Source organism: Cupressus sempervirens, chromosome 2 (genome assembly GCF_028749045.1).
Source record: "Cupressus sempervirens isolate cs-2001-9-10 chromosome 2, ASM2874904v1, whole genome shotgun sequence".
In the NCBI taxonomy this organism is placed as follows: domain Eukaryota; kingdom Viridiplantae; phylum Streptophyta; class Pinopsida; order Cupressales; family Cupressaceae; genus Cupressus; species Cupressus sempervirens.
In genome coordinates, this window is record NC_143119.1 from 573165452 (window position 1) to 573187713 (window position 22262).

Genomic DNA, 22262 nt, shown 5'->3' on the forward strand with positions numbered 1-22262 from the left:
GGTACTCTGCTATCGAAAAGTATTAGATCAACAAAGGAAAGGGCATCATAACCATAAAGAGCATGAAAAGGAGGCATACCAATAGACATGTGATGAGATGTATTGTAACAATACTCCCCTAGGTGTAACCATTTCACCCAAGCATGTTGTTGATTGGAAACATAGTTCCTCAAATATCCCTCTATCCATTTATTAACTATCTCTGTTTGTCCATCTGTTTGAGGGTGATAGCTAGTACTGGGAGTGAGTTCAGTTCCTGCCAAATGAAAGAGCTCCTTCCAAAAAGAGCTGAGGAATCTACTATCCCGGTCACTAACAATGTTTCTAGGCAAACCATGTAATCTAAAAATTTCCTTGAAGAACAATTCAGCCACTTGTGATGCCTTGAAATCAGATGTGATAGGAAAGAAATGTGCATACTTAGTTAGTCTATCTACCACCACATATATGCAATCCTTACCTTGAACCTTGGGCAACCCAGTGATGAAATCCATGGAAATACTTTCCCATTTTTGTTCGGGAATAGGAAGTGGCTGCAACAACCCTACAGGAAAATTTTGCTCACTCTTGCTTTTTTGACATACCATACATTCCTTAATGTGTTTAAGGACATCCTCCTTCATACCCTTCCATGAAAACCGCTCTCTAATTTGCCTGTATGTCTTGAAATATCCCTGATGACCAGCCAAAGGTGTGTCATGAAAGGCCCTCAATATCCTCTCCTTAGTTTTTGACCCTGGCACTAAGAAGATCCTGTTCTTGTAATAAATCAATTCATCAACAACCTTGTACCTGTTATCATCCACTAACTTATCCAAAATCTTGGTGGCAAATGAATCTTTAGCATACTCTAAAATTATGGAGACTTTCCAATCAGCAGAGATAGATGATAAGGAACACAAAGTGGGCTTTCTTGAGAGAGCATCAACAACCACATTATTCTTCCCTTTCATGTATTCAATATCAAAATCATAAGCTTGCAATTTGCTTACCCATTTTTGTTGATGATCATTCAAATCCCTTTGGTTCAAGAAGAACCTAAGGCTATTATGGTCTATCTTTACAATGAATCTCCCACATACCAAATATTGTCTAAACTTATGAAGTGCATGCATGATTGCCAACATTTCCTTATCATAGATGGAGTAACCTTTCTCTGATTGATTTAATTTTCTACTCTCAAATGCTATTGGATGTCCCCTTTGAGTTAGGACAGCCCCTATACCTTCTCCAGAAGCATCACATTCAACAACAAAAGGTAAAGAGAAATCTGGAATTGCAAGCACAGGGCATGAACTCATTACCTCCTTAAGCTTATCAAATGTTTTTTGTGCCTCTTCTATCCAAACAAAAGCTCCTTTCTTTGTCAAATCAGTCAAGGGGGCAGCAAGCTGAGAAAATCCCTTGGCAAATCTCCTATAGTAGCTACACAACCCGAAGAAACCTCTCAACTGTGTAAGATTAGTGGGTGGAGGCCAATCCAAAATTGCCTGGATTTTTTGTTAATCAACATGTACTCCTTTAGAGCTTATAATATGTCCCAAATATAGGATCTCTGTCAAACCAAACTCACATTTAGATAGCTTAGCATAGAAGGATTGCTGCTCCAAGATTCCCAAAATAGTGTCTATGTGCTTTAGATGCTCTTCCCATGTTTTACTGTATATCAAGATATCATCGAAAAATACCAAAACAAATTTTTGAAGATGCTGACTGAATACCTTATTCATACAAGATTGGAATGTTGTAGGTGCATTAGTGAGTCCGAATGGCATAACAAGAAATTCAAAGTGCCCATAGTGACATCTGAAAGCAGTCTTTTCCACATCTTCACTCCTCATTCGGATTTGATGGTAGCCTGATCTTAAGTCAATTTTTGAGAAGTATATAGCACCATGTAACTCATCAATGAATTCATCTATGCGTGGTATGGGATACCTATTTTTTATGGTCTTCTTGTTTAGAGCCCTATAGTCTATACACATTCTCATTGTACCATCCTTTTTCTTGACAAGTACCACAGATGATGCAAATGGACTAGAGCTAGGCCTTATGAATCCCATGTCCAGGAGTTCTTTAATAGTTTTTTCAATTTCTTCCTTATAACCTCTTGGATGGCGGTATGGGGTTGTTATAACTGGTTTGGCACCTTGTTCTAACTCTATAACATGCTCAAAACCTCTATCTGGTGGTAATCCTGGAGGCAAATCATTGAAAACTATACTATGCTTATCAAGAATATTTTGAATTTCAAAATGGAAATTACCTTGATTCTTTGGAGAGCTTGTTGGTTGGATTATGACTCCTGCTGCCCATGTTACTTGTCCTCTTCAAAAAGTCCTCTCCATCCTCTTTGCAGAGACTACCTTAGGTGCTCCATTCGATAACCCTCTCAATATGACTTCTTTCCCATTGGAATGAAATTTAAACTCCATAGTTTGATGGTTCATGTAATAGCCTCCGATAGAGTGCAACCATTGAACACCCAATACAAGATCTGTCTCCCCAATACCAACCACATAGAAGTCATCACATAACTCATAATCTCCTAAGGTCATCTTGAGTTGTTTCACCACCTGTGTGCAAGGCATAGTGAATCCATTAGCTACACTAACATTGAATCCCTCAAAATATTCTGCTTTAAGCCCTCTTTTCATGACAAATCCCTCATCAATAAAATTGTGAGTTGCCCCACTATCAAGAAGAATGGTCAACCTTTTCCCTGCTAGTACCCCTCGAATTCGAAAGGGATGGTATCTTGGGACTCCTGATAATGTTGCTAAAGTGCCATCCTTGCTGATTTCTTTTCCTTTCTCTTCTTCTACCTCCTCCTTCGTATCATGAAATTCCTCATGCTCATCTGAATCAGATTCTGAAGCAACTTCAATATAGTGCACTTGACCTTTCCCCAAACATCTGTGTCCTGGAACCCATGGTTCTCTACAAGTAAAACAAAGCTTTTTCCTTTGTAATTCACTCCTAGTCTCTTCATCTACCTTCTTTTTTGCCACATTTGTCACATCTTTTGGTGGTAGTGTTGGGAAAGTCTTTTTCTAAAAATTTCCCTTATGTTGCCAAAGATTTGGAGGTTTTTGATTAGTGATTGATTTCATAGGCACGCAAGTTTCAAGTTGCAAGCTTCTTTTGATAGCTTCCTGTAAGGTTGAGGGTGAGAAAGCCTTAACCAAACCCTTAACAGAATCTTCTAAACCATCAAGAAAAAGATAAATGATCCTCTTTTCACTCATATCAGGTACCATAACAGCCACTTTTTGAAATTCTTCTATATACTCATTAACTGATTTGGTTTGCTTCAACTTTGACAATTCTTTAAAGTACTCTTCATCATCCTTGAGGTCAAATCTATCTATCACTCTTTGACTAAAATCTTCAAATGTAGTTACTTGATTGTGACCTTGAGTAGTAATTCCATGATACCACCAATCATAGGCTGCATCTTCCAAGTGGAGACTTGCAAATTGAACAGCATCACTCTCTTTCATGGGGTTAAGTGTGAAGAAAGTTTGTAATTTTTGTAGCCATGCTCTAGCTGAAATTTTATTTGTTCCATCAAAAGTAGGTGTTGTAAACTTGCTTATTTTATTTTTTATCTCTCTTCCACGTGTGTCATGCTCCCTCTTGTTCTCTTTCTTGGGCATCAAAGTGTTCATTACATCCACATATTCTCTAAAAGGAACTAAACTACGAAAGTCATCAACTAAGCCATTATAAGTAGCTCTTAATGTAATCAAGTTACTTGTAACCTCTTCCACTGGATTAATGGTTGGATTTGGTACTGGTGGCTCATCTGCAGGCAAGAAAATAGTTTTGGTTGATTTAGATGGTGTGGATCTCCCATTTCTTGGCTCCTCTGAAGTGCTCCCTTTCTCATTAATAGATGCAACTCCTTGTAATTTTTCTATCAATATTCACAAAGCCTCTTTAGTTTTCGCCAAACCATCCACTGTTTGCTTCTGAGTATTTTGGATGTCTTGGAAGAATTTCTTTGCCATCTCATCTGGATCAGCCATACTTTTTTCTTCCTTGGATTTTGTACTTTTGCTTTCAACTGGGGGTTTGATCAAAATTTCTTTATTCTTTTCTCGCTGCAAATATCTTTTTTCTCTTTCACTTAGTTGCATGCGATCATAAATTTTGACATGCAACTAATTAGAAGCAACATGCAACCATAAAATATGACATGCAAGATCTAGGTAGTTGTCAAAAATGACATGCAAGATCTGGGTAGTTATTAAAATTGACATGCAACTTCTACAAACCCTCAGGCTGGCAAGATCACGGCTCTGATACCACTGAAATGTCCCTTTTCTGATTTTGTATGATATTTTCAACCTCTAATCAGATTTTTAAGATCAAACAACTAATATCACAAAGATCCACCAAATTCACCAAGAAACCCCAAATCGGGTATGCCAGAAATTGTGCCAAAACCTTCACAGCTTCACCTATTATTAATAAATCTGAAAGTGGACATTTTTATAGAAATTTCAGCAGCATAATATCCTACAAAATGAAATTTCTAGATCCATATAACATTTACACAACAGTTCTCAAATGTAGGATAAAAACTATGCTCATCGGGCTCCCGAAATTAACACAAAAATGTCCGGAAACACCACAAAAACACTAATAATCTATCTCAGAAGTTTAATCATGTCCCAATACATATATTCAGCTCTATTTTAACACCTTAAAGTCTGAAATACAGTAGCAACCCAAACTGATATGAAATACTCAACTGAAAACACCAAACTCATACTAAAAACACACCCGAAAACCCACAAATCTGCACTGTTCAGCACAAAGGCAAACTCTGTATGAGCATGCACATGGAATGGCTTCAAAATCCCATCCTTAGCCTTCCTAGAAACTTGCAAACTCCCGTTCTTGGGTCTCCCTGGAAACTTGCAAACTCCCGTTCTTGGGTCTCCTTCTCCACAGGTTTGGCAGCCTCTGAAGAATAACAAAGAAATGAGCAAAATCAAGTTCTGGAATGAGTCCAAAATGCCTCCAAACCCCTTTTAAAGAGGGAATAACCCTAACTCATGTCCAAGAGGGGTTAATAAAATATAATTTAATAATAATTTTTATTTATTAGTCCATTGGTTTCCAAAGATTAGCCCCTTTTTTCCGACTTCACCTTTTTGGAGCCTGCCTGCCTTAGTAAAGTTTTTTTTTTTTAAATTATTTGAATAGGGGACATGAAAAATATCCTTCTCCAATAACCTGTAATCATGTCAAACGCATCAAGCATTTACTTGGTCCTTTGTTCCTATAGTAAAATACATCAGACATACAACCTTAAGGGAATGAAAAAGGGTCTCAATTATTTGTTCCTAGACCACATAAGATTGTAGATTACTAAGATAGGAGACAAGAATCAAAATAAAACTAAAGAAATTCTAGCTCATTTGTATTCATTTGTTTGAAACAATACATTCAAATGCATGAAATCAAAACATGAAAACACCTAACATATCAGAACTAGCTATATTATCTTTCTTATTACTATTCATACAAGAGAAAACATGGTGAAGAATGAAGTTGGAATCATAGTTTTAGATCCAACAAAGTGGTCTCATAGAAAGACTAAAAATTTCCAACCAACAATGGTCTCATAGTGAAAAACCTGGAACCATTACAATGAGAAAGAAAGAGAATGATATAGGAGGAAGTGAATTCCTAGATGTAATTTGAAGATGACATGTGTCCACTTGAAATTCCCTCTCCTAGTAGTGATAATAATCTCTATAATCTCTCTCTACAATTGTATTCCAAATCCTTGATGATTTTGCCTCCTAAAAGCATAAAGTGATTCCAAAAATTGATGGAAAAATAATCGCCTTCGATGCCAAATCTCAAATCAAGGCAAAGGCAAAAATTAGTTAAATGGCTCTAGAATGCAATATAATCTTTTCAAAATTGGTTTTTCCACATTTAGGCTTCAACAAGCCTTTATATCTGCCTCCTAGCCAATTTTGATGCTTTATGGTGAAAACTACCCATTCTACTAAGAATGCCTCAGAAATCACAAATTCACTTATAACTTGAATCAGTGAGCAACTATGCAAAAATTTACCTCAAAATTGGATAGCTTGTCTCTTCCCAATTTTGACGATATATTGAAGTCCATATTTCAGATAAAAAATGCCCCTATGGTGGCCATTTGAAGTTCAAACTCCTAATTATGAACAATCAATTTAAAAGAATGCATTTGAAAAATTTAGATATTTCCATAGTTTGAACTATAGGAAGTTAGTCTTTTAAAACAAAATTTTGAATCTTTGGACTAAACGCTAGAGGAATATATTTTATTTTTAAAAAAATCTCCTTATATCACCTCAACTATTTGAATAAAACCACTTGTCATCATGTCATTGGTTAACAAACTCAGGTAGGCCCCACACCATACTCACTAATTTTTTGGATTTTTCAACAAGTCGCGATGTCACTACCAAAAAATCCTAATGTTTTTTGGTGGTGACATGTCGACCAATAGATTCTGGTGAACTTTTCTAGCATACACCTCTGCCCACCAACACCACATTAGTGCCAAATCACTACCACCTAGCCAGACATGTCATCACCACCTCGTTGGTTGCGATATCACCATGGTTATCTAGTGTGCATCTTCACTTGGTGACATAGTGCCTAGCACAGGATCATCCACATGTCATGATCTGGTGCTTCCAACTCTACATCATCTTCTTGATTTGCATATTTGTCCAAAATTACCTCAGGCAACCTACCAGCTGGCACTTACTCATTTTGGGCCCCACCTGCAAGCGTTGGCTTTCAAAAATCCCAATGTCCTTATACAGGATGCATTATGAGTGGGATTGTATTTAAAAAGCATAAAACTTCACCACATTATGTATGTGGTATAAAAACCTTTAAAGGCTTTCCACACAACTTGGCTCTATGTAATCCATGCCTTCTATATGTTTCCACACTTTGCATACCTGTCGATGAGGGCTAGAGCCATGAAAACATCATATTCAAATCCCTTTCTCAAAATCCACTCATGGAGTTCCACACTCTGGTCTAGCAATGCTGTGCAATTTATGGATCTTCTTCTATGTCAATCTCAACAAAGTGATCATCCTTGTCCAATTCATCAATGACCTTGTTGATAATGGGCTTGAGACTTTGACAAGGCCTACATGTTATATAAGTGTAAAACACACATATCAAGCATGGGCTTTCATGATATAGTTTACAGAGAGCATACTGACCCTTGTGCTTGGTTAATATGATATAAAAACTCATTTGTACATCCCTTTCTATGATATCTTTCTTTGACTCTTTAGTCTTAGGCTGATGGAATTAAACAAGAAGATTATTCTTCACAAGATAACATTTAGTAGACAGAGCTTCCATATGGCCTGATTTAGCTACTATTACTACCTATCTCCATTCAGGATCTTGTAAATCACTAGCTACAAAGACACCTTCTATAGAAGTGTTCACTCCACATTTCACAACCAAATAACCATAAGCATCCAATTCAACTTTCCCTTGTATTAATTGGTTGTTGGGGGTGTGGCCAATCCCATAAAATAGTCCTCTAACATCTAGTGTCATATGTTCACTTGTATTTGTACTTTTTAGTAAGAGACTAGATATCTGGCCTTTCTCATTGCCTATGATGTCAACAATTTCCTTATTGAAGTGAATAGTTACATTTGGATTGTTGAAAATTTTGTGAAACATTTGTCATAACCAACCTATCCTACATTTCTTTCGAGCCCTCAATTTATCTTTTCTAACCAACAAATGCACATGATGAGCATACTTGGTGAGGTATATAGCTTCCTTTGTAGCTATATCACCACCAATAACAACTGCAAGCTCTTGGCCTTTTCAGATGGCTTCCTTTGAATATCCCCTACCATGTGCTTTAGAAATAGGGCACCTTCCTTTGTTCACGTGCTAACTTCCTTGGTACTACTTTGATTTCCTTTGTGTTGTGGCTTTTGCTGATGGATGCCTTTTCTCCTACAATTTCTTCTTTTCATGGCTCTAATTTTCCTTTTCCTCTCTGTCATGTGGCCACACATCCATGCAAGAGCATGTGGTTTTGAGTTAATTTTTGATAGTAGGTCCCTCTCCCTACTAATGTGCATCAACTCTATTGCATTATCCTTTTTTCTACTCTTTACTAATTTGTTCCTTCTAGTCCCCATGTCGTGGGCTTCTCTTAACAAAAAATCAATTGCTATGTGGTAGAGATTAAGCAGTGAATGTCCTTGTGCTTCAAAGGCTGAGTGTGTCACTCATTCGATCAATTAATTTAAGTTAAAACACAAGAATTACTCACTTGTCTTTTCTCCTCCAAAAATGGGCATATGAGAATTTCCAGTCGTAGACAATGGTTTAGTGTCTGAATGTTTTGCCACAGTAGTTGAATTGTACATCCAATCTGAAGAAGGATGACCTGTTCCATTTTGGAGTGAGAATCTTGATAAGGTTTTGAATAATGGAAAGAGTGACCAACTGCTGAATAATTTTCAATTCCAATCTTCCTTTTAATAGGTTCTACAAGAAATTCATTGATGTAAATGCTGGGATCAAAAATTTTAATTGCCTCTTTTCAATTATACTTAATAGCTACCTGGTCATAGGCATTTTTGCCAAGGAATTTCCCCATGAATAAATGCATTTCTACTAGTTGTAATAAAGGCATCCACTTAATATTTATATAATAATAATGATCCACGATTTTAATATCATGATAATTAATCTTTGCTTCCTCTGTACTTTGCAAACTACCCCCCAAGATCCATTGCCTTCTCCTTGTCCTCATTAGCCTTTATGAAAAGAGAGTTCTTCAAATGGAACATTATCAATGGAATCAACTAGAAAATCTCTCCAAAATTGTCAAACTATCCATCCACCACTTGACTATGAACTTTTCAATTTAAGAATTTGCAAAAGTTATTAGAATTTCCTCTCCTATCAAAAGTTTTGCTCCTTCATGGTAGTAAAAGATTGAAGTTTAAAATTCTTATACACTTTGAAGTAATTATATGATTATAACCAATTATAATACTTTGAAAACCTTCAAAACCTACAATTCTAATCATTTTGATGCAAATTAGTTGAGCCCCCGAAGTGGGTCTGGCTAAAAAAAATTTCATTTTCAAACAGCTGAACTGCAAAATTGACTCATTCACCCTCTGGCACTAATTTGAAACAAATTCAACCACTGAAAGTGAATTTGAAGCTCATTTTACATCTTTTTGCAAACTGTCAATTTTTCATTAGGAGGTCCTTTGATTAGCCTTGAAAATTGACTAGAACACCTGATTGGGCTCTGGAATCTGACACACTGATTCTCTATTTTGCATATTCTTACCCTGATGAATCTAATCTCATGAGGAATTCTTAATCAAAAGATATTGACTATCAAAGTTACCTTCTCAGAACTACCTGCAAGAAAACATGTTAGAAAACTATAAATTGTGTTTGGAATTGGCTTTGAAAGTTGGGCAAACTAACACTTGGGGAAATGGAAACTAGGGCATTTATTTCCTGTCATGAGGAAAATATGAATCAATGATTTGGGCTCATTAAAAATAATAGGATGCAAATGGAGAATGGTCAAAGTGAGCTACTTAGAATTTTGCAAATTGAAACAATGACAAAAAAACATTTTTTGCAAACGGAATTGACCTAGGAAAGTGTGCAGACAGATTCGTCAAAACTTGAAAATTGGTACACTTGAAGTATTTTTAGAGTAGAAAAAAATGCTATGATCCATTTGATCTCACCTATTATGTATTTTGAGATATAACATCACAAATAGGGGTACTGATAAATCTTCTCCTTTTGCAACTAGTAAAAAGTTAGAAATTACATTTGGAATTGCATTTGAAAATTGATCAAATGGATTCGTCAAAGGCTTAAAATTTAAACATAATTTTTCTCTAACCTATAAAATAAAATGCAAAAGGAATTTTCTCATTTTGGTCAATTGGGTCAAAATTATAACAAATCAAACAAGGCTTCCCAAAATTCAGAACAAATTGCATCAACATGACATCAATAAATGACCAACTTTGAGGGATTCAAAATGTAGTCAAATTGATTCAAAACAACTCAAAAAATAAAACTTAGGCTCTCTTGTATGGAAACTAAAAATTAACAAAGTGGAAAGTCATGAAATATTATTGGGTGCGAGATATTCACGTGCAAACATGGCCTTCTTTTGTTGTTTGGCACTTAGGTGAAAATGCAGAATTGGCAAATGCTCAAAATGGGACTTTATGAAATGGCTTGGAATGAAAATTTATCTTCATGAAATGCATAGATGTACTAAATGCATGGTTTTAGAAACATTAAAAACCTCATGGGCCTCAAAAGGATAGTCAGGTACATATGCATTTAAAAGCGCTCATAGGGTCTAATTTTTCAATGGTACTCAAAATTGGGGCTTCAATTTTGAGTCCCAACAGATAGGTATTTCTTGTTTTTCAATGGTAACATTCAATCCTTATATAGGTAAGGTTATAGCTTCAAATCTTATTGTTACATTAAAAAAAATTATACAAGAAGATTTAATATAAATACATTTTCACTCTTGTTCAAGCATGTTCATATCTGTATTCCCAAAATGTTTTGGTTTCAAATCCATGTATAAGTAGCCTTTGTTTACAAATATTTCCAACACTTGTCACTTTTTAAATATAGTTTTCCCTCTTTAATGCTAATGTCCACATGTGAGGCATGTGTTAGAATGATTTATAATAACAAAGAGTGGGGTGAATCAGTTATCCTCAATTCTAAATGTACCAATTGAGCTTTTAATCCCTTCAAATACTTTAGATCTAAAGATTTAGTAGCTTAGACTTTATAGAAAATAATCAACAACATAAATTTGCAATCCACTATCCTAATAGTAACAAACTTGTAGAATGTAAAACATTAATAGTAAACATCTTAAATAACATCCACATAAGTATGATAGCATGATTTAACATGGAAACCTAATTTGGGAAAAATCACTAGTATTATGTACTAATTTTTCACTCTTATGAAGTGAGCTCTATTAGGAGCCAACCCTATTAAAGGCTACAAAATACACTATTAAATGTGACCTTGTTAAAGGATTTAATCTCCCTATTAAGAGTGGCCTTGTTAGATGGATTTAATATACTCCATTAGAATGTTACCTTGATCAAACAATTTACAATTAACTCTTAGGTCAACCTTGATTAAAGGATTTCAAACTGATATAATGTATAGAAAGTAACAACAAGTTGATCTGATAAATATCGTTGACTTTGCAAATACAAATCACAATTTAGCTCATATGTTGATCCACTGACTAACCTCTATTATCATCTATGTCTCAGATCTTCTTGGCACTCCTTCAAGCGATCACACTTCAACCCTTCATAAATATTCTCAGCCTCCTACTTAATTTTGCTAGTTAATAGCATCAACACAACATCTATCTTGTTAACCTTGTTAGGTCAACCTTATGCCTCCTTAAATAGGTAGTTCTAATTGTTTTTTCTTAAACATCACCATAGATCTTTGAGTTTGTTCTGATTTATCAAATCCTTCCATCATTTTGTCTACCCTTTTTTCTTCTAGAAACTTCTCCAAACTTCTCTTTCAATTCATGCATGCAAACACTCAAGCATGATTTCCCTTGAGTTAGAGTCTCTAGGTCATCTATCCTTATCTTCAACATGTTTTCCATATCCCAAGAATTCAATTGTGTCTACTAGAAATCAATATTTCCTTACAAACTAAAAAATGTTGTCACTCAGCCAACACTGGGTTCTAACACTTGGTCTTCATTGAATTAATTGGTTGATACTAAATTTTCTATTCAACATACTCCCTAATACCTAGTCAATATTGATGCTCAGTCAACACTTTATTTTTCTTGGCTTATACCGTCACTCGGTTAACTTTAGCATCACTCAGTATAAAATTCTAGTTCCTTAATCTTCTTCTCTTTTTCTCAATCAATCTTATATATGCATTTGGTCTTCTATTGATTACTTCTTCTAGGATTCAATACAACTATCTTCTCCAGTTGAATTATGATTAAACAATCATATTATCTTGTCAAATTCTAGTTGATCAAGTGCCCGCTGTAATTTTTCATAACTCAACCTTTCCTCTAGGTATTTTTGTTATATCTTCTTTTCAAATCCTCTCCATTAATCATCTTGATACAACACTCTACTTAGATAAAAATTATCTTACCAATAAGGTTTGATATCAATGATAACATAACAATTGTTCCAATAGTACTTTCCAACAACATGTTGGCTAAAATTTTGGATTATGTGGGCTAGGTCTCAGGATCAAATTTCACCAAATTTTTTTTTACTAAAATACTTTATCCTCATCTTATTTTCAAATATTATTATATTTATATCCCTTCACAAGTAAAGCATTTAACAAAATGGTAAAGTTACAAAGTGACATTCGATAGGTTGTGTGTTTGAATCTCACTCATTATGCCCATAAATTAACTCACCAATTTTATCAACATGTTATGTCATAATTCATCCATGTGGTTGTTCCTAAATTTTCTATGTAGAGGTTGTTGATTGGTCCATATGACATCTTCTATTTAGTTGGTATGTTAGCTTCAGATTTGTCCATGTGGTAATTTTAGTTACTATCATATATAATCATTATATTATATCATAGGTCAACTACAACTATGCAACACATCATTTTTTACCATGCAATGTGTCATTCTCATCATGACGCATGTCAAAAAGTAAGTGTGTAACATGTCAATATGCCTATGTTTTGCATCCAACTTCCAAAGGCCATGACATTTACATATGAAATTTTCTTGAGTAAATTCAAAAATGTGTTGGAAAATATTGATGATCCCTACAACATTAAGTGTATTTTATCAATATTCGACACCATAAATTTAGATTAATGTAGATGATTATCTTTGATCGGTGCTCCTTACTAAGACACCTTTGGCCATGAAAAGTTTTATTCTATTTAACAATTGAGTGTATAAGCCCCCATCCTTCTAGTTTCCAACTATCATGTTTTACTTTGATGTGTTCCTTTTAGTCCTACATAAAGTTATTCTACATAATCTCTTTGAGAAGTTATAATCCTTCTATCAAGAATAACATCTTCTTATAATTTATCAAGACATTTAGGACCAAAATCATCGACAATTGAAACTAAAATATTTTTATTTTGATCTATGATCATAGGAGGCTCATATAATTATGATTTTTAAGCATTCGCCACTAAATACATCTAGATAATGGAGGTAAATTCAGCTAAAATCCATTAGTAACAACCCTTTTAAAAATTTTAAATGGACTATACCTTATTGGTTTGGGCTTTTACCTATAGCTTTAAGGTGTTCTCTATTGTTGTCCAACCAAATTTGATCAAAATCTTGGAAATGATGAACAACCTCATGATTCTCATAACTATCCTAATAATTGGCTTGGTTATTGTCCCATTGTTCTATCACAACTTAGTGAACTAATTGGATCTTATGAATAAACAATGCATATTTTTCTAAACCACTGTAACCATATTCTACAAAAAATTTCCCAAGAAATTCTAAAGGATACTATGCAAATAACCAAAAAATGTATCAAAAGGAAACTTTTATCTAGAAGAGTGTATGGAACAAATATAGGTATGTTAACATCATGAAAATTTTCATTCCAAAGCTTATGATTCTTGCTACAATATCCTTGGAGTATATTTATTGTTTTTGTGTTTACCATTTCAATCTATTTATCAAATTATTGATGAAAATAAGTCTTGTTTAAAGCTTGGTGTTCACTAAACCTCCACAAATTTGACCAAAAACTACCAATAAATTATAAATTTTGATCAGAGACAATTGATGTTATAAAACAAAGATAAACCCACTATGAAATATTATGCATGCAATCTTCCCTCTTGTGATTCATTTTTACAAGGCATCAAAATACACATTTTTCTAAATCTATCCACTACTACATAAAATTATTCATTCCATTTTTTATACATATGTAGACCACCTACAAAACCCATAGATGCATTTTCCCATGGATAAGAAGGTATGCAAAATGACATATACCAACTTATCTTTTGGTTAAGAGGGTTACTAGTAGCACGCATGATATGTTCCTTTAAATACCTAGACATGGTTTCATTCATCAAAGGCTACTGGAAATAGTGTTTCAAGTAAGCTGCTATTTTTTAATTATTATACTTAATTTTAAAAAGTAATTATTGCAATATTCCTATTAACTAAATATGTTGTGATTTTTTGTATCTTGGATTTTTATTGAAGATATTACAATGGTTGATGATCCATATGGATGGTTGTCACTTTTCCATCCAATAGTATTTCTTCTTCTTCACACTTTTAACCAATGTATACAACTCTTTGACATAAGTAGGATATTTTCTCATTGCACCACTAAAGGTGTTATATTGGTAGCAAATTTATTTTATTTGTTGTATTTGTATTGATCTAATAATATAATCACTTGTGGAAATTTTAATCCTCGATTATTGTGAATCTAGCAATACCATAAGTTGGGATGTGTTGATATTCTTTCAAATTTTAAAATACTATTTTAATTTTTTATCCGCATTGAAATAAGTTCTTAGTACTTGTCAAATCATGTAAATAAGATGCAATATTTGAAAACTTACCAATCTCAACATAATCTCTAGGATGCCACAGTTTGTAAAGGGAATGATTAATGGTGAAAATTTCTCCATCATGGGGAAATTTAAGGAATTTAATGAATAGGATAAGCTACAACTTGAATGGAAGAAAGCCATGGAATAAAAATCTTAACTTGAAACTAATAGGAAGTAGGAATATTTAAAAAGGTAGTATAAATAACTTTCCCTAAAATAGCACAAGTAAACTAATAGAACCTTGAGGACAATAAAGAATACCACTATAAGTTTGAATCCATACAAGATTTGTATCATAGGTAATTCTACGAAAGCCTTTATTAAAAAGGGTGTTTTTTAGTAATAACATTCATAGAAGAAAGGGGATCAACCAAAGTGCCACAAGAAGGAATATGAGTAACTCTAGCAATGATGTAAAGAGGACCATTAGGTGCCTTAAATATATCATACTAACTAAAGCTAATAAGAGGTGTATATTTATGCTTGGGTGGAGAAAAATTGGAGGTTGACATTCTAACTCAACATGATTAACCACATGTTTCACTTCTTTTATCTTTTTATCATAATCAATATGGTGGTAGGAAGAAGAAGGTTAATTAATAACATTCAATAAGTGAAGGAAAAGGATCAATGTAAATTTGTAGATTTTGAATAAGTAGCACAATATATTTATTCATATTATTAAGTTTAGCATCAATAGATGTATAAATAGAGTTAATAATGCCCATAATAGAATTCTTCAAAGCATATCACATTTGAGTATCATGACCAAGTTGACAGTGGTATTGATAGAGGATATTTGAATGAGAGGATTTAAGTAGTGGTTCACTAGTATCAATAGAAAAATAGGAGGAAGTTTAATAATTCTAGCATGAATCAATTTAGTCATCACCTTAGACAAAGGTTCAAATAATTGATTTTACTTATGATCAAAATGTCATATAGAGGAAAAATTAGTTGCACCTTTAGATTTCGTAGTTTTTGGAATATTAGGAAAGGTAGGATGTTGAGAGGGGGGTGAGTTAGTATTCTTAAAAACTTTTTTCCTTTAACATATTAAGTGATTATTTATCTTTTTCACATCTTGGTAAGCTCATAACAATAATCACAATGCTCTATAAAGGAAATAGCTTTATCTAATCTAATTTTGATCAACAATGTAAATCATAAACATAAAATTATAATACATAACACAAATATTTGGTCACATAGATACCCTTGGTTAGAGGAAAAATTATAGTGGGGATGGTACCCACAAATCCATCACTACTATAGTAAGAGGATGCCTTGTTAGGGATACAATTTTTTTTCACTTGTGGGGACTTACTCTATTAGGAGTATACAATCAAATCTTCTAGGATCTATCTGTAGAACCAGAATCAGTATGCAAAGAACATTAACAAATAAAGTAAACATTCACAAACCAAAAACTAAATTCACATATATGCTTAGACAAAGGAAGAAAACAAGAAGTGCAAACCTCACAAGAAAAAGCACTCCATGCTTTCTTGATTCTGTAGATGTGTCCTTTTGCTGTGGCTGTATGCTCAAGATGCTCAAAAGCTACTTCAATGGAGATGGGTAATGGCAAATTGGTAGCTTTGTGAGCTCTCAATTTGGCATTATAAGGGTATGGTTGATGGCTTTGGTTCTCAAAATAGCATGGTAACTTTAGCTCAAAGATTGTTGATGAAATGTCTTGGGATGGGATTCAATTTATAGGCTAAGGGGTAGAGGGATGGAGGGCTTAGATGCAAGGATGGATGAAGGCTTAAGGAGGGCTAGGATGCACTCAAAGGAGAGCACATGGATTGTGCTTGTTTAGCACCAATGGGAAGGTGACACTTGTCACAAGGAGGATGAGTGTGAGAGGGTAGGGTAAAGGGTTGGTTAAAGGCATGATGAGTGGGGTTGAGTATGTAAGAGGGATGTAAGAGGAATGAGTGTGGAAGAGGGAAGAGTGTGTAAGATGGATGTAAGAGTCATGAGTGGGCTTGTAAGAGTCTTTTATTTTTTGTAAGAGCACTCATGACTTAGTGGTTGGGTTTTTTGAGGGGAGACTTTGGTTTGGATTAGGAAAGTCTTAAACTTGTTTAAGGAATGTGACAACATTAGGGGGTGGATTAGGCTTGGGTTTAGGATTAGATTAGGGATGTTAGAGATGTGCAAGTGGATGGCATTAATGAGGGTGGGTGAGTTAGTGGCTAAGCTTGGTTAGTATGGGTGGATGTGGTGGATTAGGCTAAATGGGGGATCAGAGATAGGTTAGGGGTTTTTGAATTTGAGGATTTCATTTATCAAATAGATTTATTTAATAAATGGGGATTTTTGGAATTAGATAGGAGAAAAGGATTAATTGATAAATAATAGATTATTTGATTTATCAATTAGGACTATAGATGATTAATTAAATTAATCAACTAGGGGATGACAAAGGATTAATTAAATAGAAATTTAATTAATAATGCCTTTTTAGATAACTAAATAGGATTACTAAAATAGTTTAATCAAATTTAGGTGTCTACACTATCTTCTTCAATTATTTTACAACAATATTCTAATTGTGTACTTGGTTAAGAGATTTTACATAAGACTATTAATTCTACCTTCTTCAAGGATTTAGAACTACTACAATGATAAGAAAGTAGCAATAAATGATCTATATGATAAAAAATTATTTTTCTTGGTCATACCTCACTTCTACTCATATTTTTATTATCTCTTGTAACTAATATTCAATTCCTTGGTTCATTTCTTAAATCTTTGACTTGTGATATACTCAATTCATCCATTTTTCATAAACTTTTCTCAATAATAGTAGTAATAGTACCCCTTCTTTCTTACTTTTTCAACAACTTTTAAATGATTCTTAGGTCTTTTTATAGTTTTATTTTTCCTTTTTGATCTTTGACCTAATTAGGGTTCAAAATTTTTCTAGAATGTATGATTAAAAAAATCAATGATCTAGAATAAACCATGTTCTAGACTTCCCTTTCTAATTTTTTATTAGTCTTTTCTACCTTGAAATCATACAACAATCAAATCGCATTTTTCAAGAAATATTTTCTAATCTTTGTCTTGATCACTGATAATCATGTTTCTTTCTTATTTAGATCATTACACATAGTTTTATGTGCCAATTCAAATATTTAGATGTCCTATGTTTCACTCAGTAGATGCTTTAATCTTTCTATTGTCGCTCAGTCATATCTCTATCTACTTGGTGATCTATATCTGGCTTAGTGATTTATTCTTGTTGATGTATATAGAAACACCTAGTAAGTATTAAGATTGGGTATATTTATAAAAAAATATTTCATCTCCTCCTTCATTTCTCAGTCAATATGGTGACTCAGTTACTATAGTCATCGACTAACAACTTCACTTCTTTACTCTTTTTGGCACTAACTAGCAACATTATTATATAAATGGGAGCAACATTCTCTCCCTTTGACATTAGCAGCAAAAACATCATGTATAGAAATATATACAAACTCCCCCTCTATATGTACTTCCTTGGTAGAACCTATTTTTCAAAATATTTTTCAAGATTCTTTTGTTTGTAGCATTATATTATATCATTTCTTTATAACTTTGTAATGAAACATAATACATACAAACATGTAGACAAGAAATATATAATTTTCTTCTTTTTTAACATTGATGTCAAAAAAACTTTAAACATGAAAATACTTCCTTTGGATGCAATACAAAGTGATCAAGAAACTCTTTGGGGTTCTCCAACATAATCTCTAGTGTATTGTCCCAGTTGAACTTGATCAATTCAATAGTCTTCTTTTCTATCTGGCTGCAACATTTGTCATGTGATCAACAATTGATAGGCTCAGTGAAGCTATGAGATCATAGGAGCTTTTAATATGATCTTTCATAACCTCAAGATGAGGTAATAGAAATGATTGTATTTCATTGATCTCATCTCTCAAATTACTCTCATCTTGTAATAATTCATGTTGAGGTCCTATGAGAAATATCACCTGGGAATAATGCAGTGATGATGTACTTGGATCTATTTTCAATTCATCTTTACTTGCCTTTTTATCATCACTAGAATTTTTGCAAACAAAAATTTAACTTCATTCGTTAGTAGGATAATATCACATAATTTTTGAAATTATATTAAAACATTCTTCACAATATTCTCCAATTTGGTAATCTGTGTAGACAATGCTACTTGTTGTATGGAAATTTCATTTGGAATTTTCTCCAAAACTCTTCCTTGAAATTTCTTTTGTTCTTACTCTATAATATTTGTTTGAGTGTCAATCTAAGGTGCATTGATCTTGTCCACAATTTGTACAAGTTGATCTAAAATTGGTGTCTTCTCATTAAATACAAAATTTGGTACAACATCTAGAACTATGTCCATCACATCATGTAGTGATTTCTTTTCTTATGTTATTTTCTTAATCTAGCTTGATCTATTTTTCTTTCACATAGCTCAATATATATAACCTTTCTATCTTCATCAAGAGTATTCAGATCCTAGTTTTGTATAACAATAACTTCATCTAGTATCACATATTGTATTTTGTAGCTGGTGCACTCTTCTTCTTTTTCTTCTTTGTCTTATTCTCCTTGAAATCTATAACACCAGTGCTTGTTGATACACTCTGTTGCACAAGAACTTTTACTTATAGATATCTTTATTTGATTTTGGCTTCTTTCTTTGATTGATTTTCCTTCATTTTTAGGTCAATAGTAGCGACAACCATGGGTTATACAAGTGGTGCTAGAGCCATTCTTGATAAAGTAATAACAACCTCATATTCCTTTGTTTCTTCACTTTATTTCTCTTCTTTATTTAATTCTAGTAGTTCCAGGCTGGTAGAATATAGAACCATGGGATTGAATACATAATTTGGTCTATAGGTCAAAAGTGACAAATCTTCAAAAAAATTCGTCTTTGTAATTACAAGTTGGTCATGCCCAATAATTCCCTCACTCAAAGGTCTATGGGATAGCGCTTCTTCACCTATCACATAATCATCTACATTATGCTATGTGGAGTCTCCTCTAGTTTGAGCATGTTCAACATCAATATTTGCATTCTCTTGTTTGGTATCTATAGTTATATTTGTTTCTCCCCTTGTCCTCTTGAGTTTTTTGAGTCTTTTGATTGGTGTATGAATCCCTTTGTTGTCCTTTAGTTTCTATGGGATAGTTTTCATCATAATATATGTAGAGATCCAATGGGTATATCACTTACAATTTGTATTCCTAGCTTGGGAAATTATTTAGTCTGTTCAATTATAGGTTCAAAGCTAGGTATGTGTGCATGATCTTTCTCAATAAGTGTTAAACCTTTGGTATCTAGCTTAGTTACTACTATAATATCTTCATCATTATTTAGCTTCTTGGTTGGGTCATTCTCTATCAAATCTTCAATAATGACATTCTCATGTCTCCTAATTATATCTTCTACCATATTGTGTATAGAATCTAGCCATTCTTTTGGTGAAATTCAATTATAATATTCCTCTTTGTTGTTAAGCTCAATGCTTTTATTAGTCTCAGTGTTGTTAACTTGAATTACTTCTTCTAAATCTTAAACGTTAAATATTTTTTTCTAGATCAACTAAGATTCTTCATCCACACAATCAAGGTGTTTTGTCAAAACATAAAGTGGTCTCCTTTTTGTATAAATCTATTTTTGTGCTTGTCTAATTTCTCTTCCATTTATTCCTTTATAAATTCAAGAATTAATTTTGCAAGATATCTTCCTCACATTTTTTTCTCAATCTGTAATACATACTTCCATCTATTATCAAATCTTTGATATGGCTCCTCTAGTATTGAGTCTCTAGTTTCAAGTGGTGTGTACTGAATTCTAGTCATCATGACTATTATGGCATCTTCTATCTTATTTTTTTTCCTCATAATTCATATTATCATACTTGAAACATTTGAAAGCTGACAAACCTTTACTCTCTTTAATAGACTCAATAATTTCATTAACAGTTTGTGGTCTCTTGCTTACAGTAATTCTAAAATAGCTTCCTTCATATGATTTGGTTCCTTCACTGTCATTTCCTTCATCATCATCATCATTGAGAATTAATATTATTCTTCTTTGTGCAAGATTATTAATAGGTTTTATTGATGATTTAGGTACCTCCTTTTCTCTTTTTATATATCTTAACTTGTGGTTGAGTAGGCTTGGTAATTCTCACTTACCCTTCTTCAATGGTGGTTAAATTATTTGTGTTGCTAGAGTCCCTAACCTTGTATTCTTCAGACATACATGGATATCCAAAGGTCTTTTCTTACCTTTCTTTTTCTATTTATCCACAAAAAATAATTTCTTTACCCTTGTCTTCTTCTTTGCTAGCATCTTCTCCTTTGACTTCTATAATCATCAACGATTTCTTTTCTTCATTTGCACTGAATGCACTTTTCAAAGTACTAATAAATTTCTTGGATTTCCTAGTAAGTTCAGGGGAAACAATATCCATTTTGATATTTTCTTTATCTTTTTCATATGTCCTAAATGGTTGGGCTTCTTTATCAACCAACTCATTTAGTGTAGCTTCAAAATCCTTGGTGGCTTGATCTACATGGATCTCACATTCCTTGGGTTCAAGTAATGTAACCCTAGGAATCACTACCTTCATAAGTGTATTGCTAGTATCAACAAGAAAGAAAATATCATCATGATATTTCTCCACTAGCTATGGTGAGATTTTGTGTCTTTGATTCATTCTTTCCTTAACATTTTGAAGGAATGCGATCAACACACTATCAAAGTTGTTACCTAGTTGTTGAATAAACTCATTTATCTAATAAAATTGTCCTCTAGTTAACTTATCTTGTCAAGGAAAAATAAATTTTTATATAAAAGAAAATGCATACTAGTAATGAACCAAATGTGCAAGTATTAGACCTTGCAACCCTAATTATCTTCATGTTTTTTGCAAGTTGCCTTACTTGTAACTCAGCTAGGTCATATTTTTATCCTTCTTCACAATCTTATACCCTAGGTCAACTGCTAGACATGATATACTTTTGAGTATTCTTAATTGAGAGATTTTATATTCCATAACATACACTACAAATTTTAATTCTAGGTCTTCAATTAGTACAACATTTAACCCTTGTTTATCCCATTGTACCTTCATGTTGTTCTCAATTTCTTCCTTTCAAGATGTATCGATTGATTTATCCTTTTCTATTATGGGAATGAATGTCACCATATGAATTACATTTTTGTGTAATCTTAATTATATCGTCCAGTCATATTTTCATATCATGAACTCAACTTAAGACAATATGAATCTAGTTTGCTTTAAATTCCTTTGAGAAATGAAGCACATGGGTGAGACCCTTAGTCTCCAAATGTTTGTCTTCATGTTTCAATCTCTTCTCAACACATAATTTTTGATATACTTAGCCTAACTCAAAATCATAAATATCTCCAATTTTAAAATGATAAAATAAATGGATGTCATTAACTAGAAAACCTTAAGTGGTATCAACAATAGTGCATCCACCTGGTCCATTTGAGTTTTGACTTTAGGATATAGTTTGTACTTCATCTCCTTGCAAGATTTATCATGGATCAATTC

The 22262-nt window shown here is 33.2% G+C and overlaps 1 pseudogene; it reads right to left on the bottom strand.

The window, feature by feature from the left end:
* Window positions 1-7065: 7065 nt before the first annotated feature.
* The window catches only part of LOC149574731 (NADPH-dependent thioredoxin reductase 3 pseudogene), a 38271-nt pseudogene continuing 23074 nt past the window's right edge, over window positions 7066-22262 (bottom strand).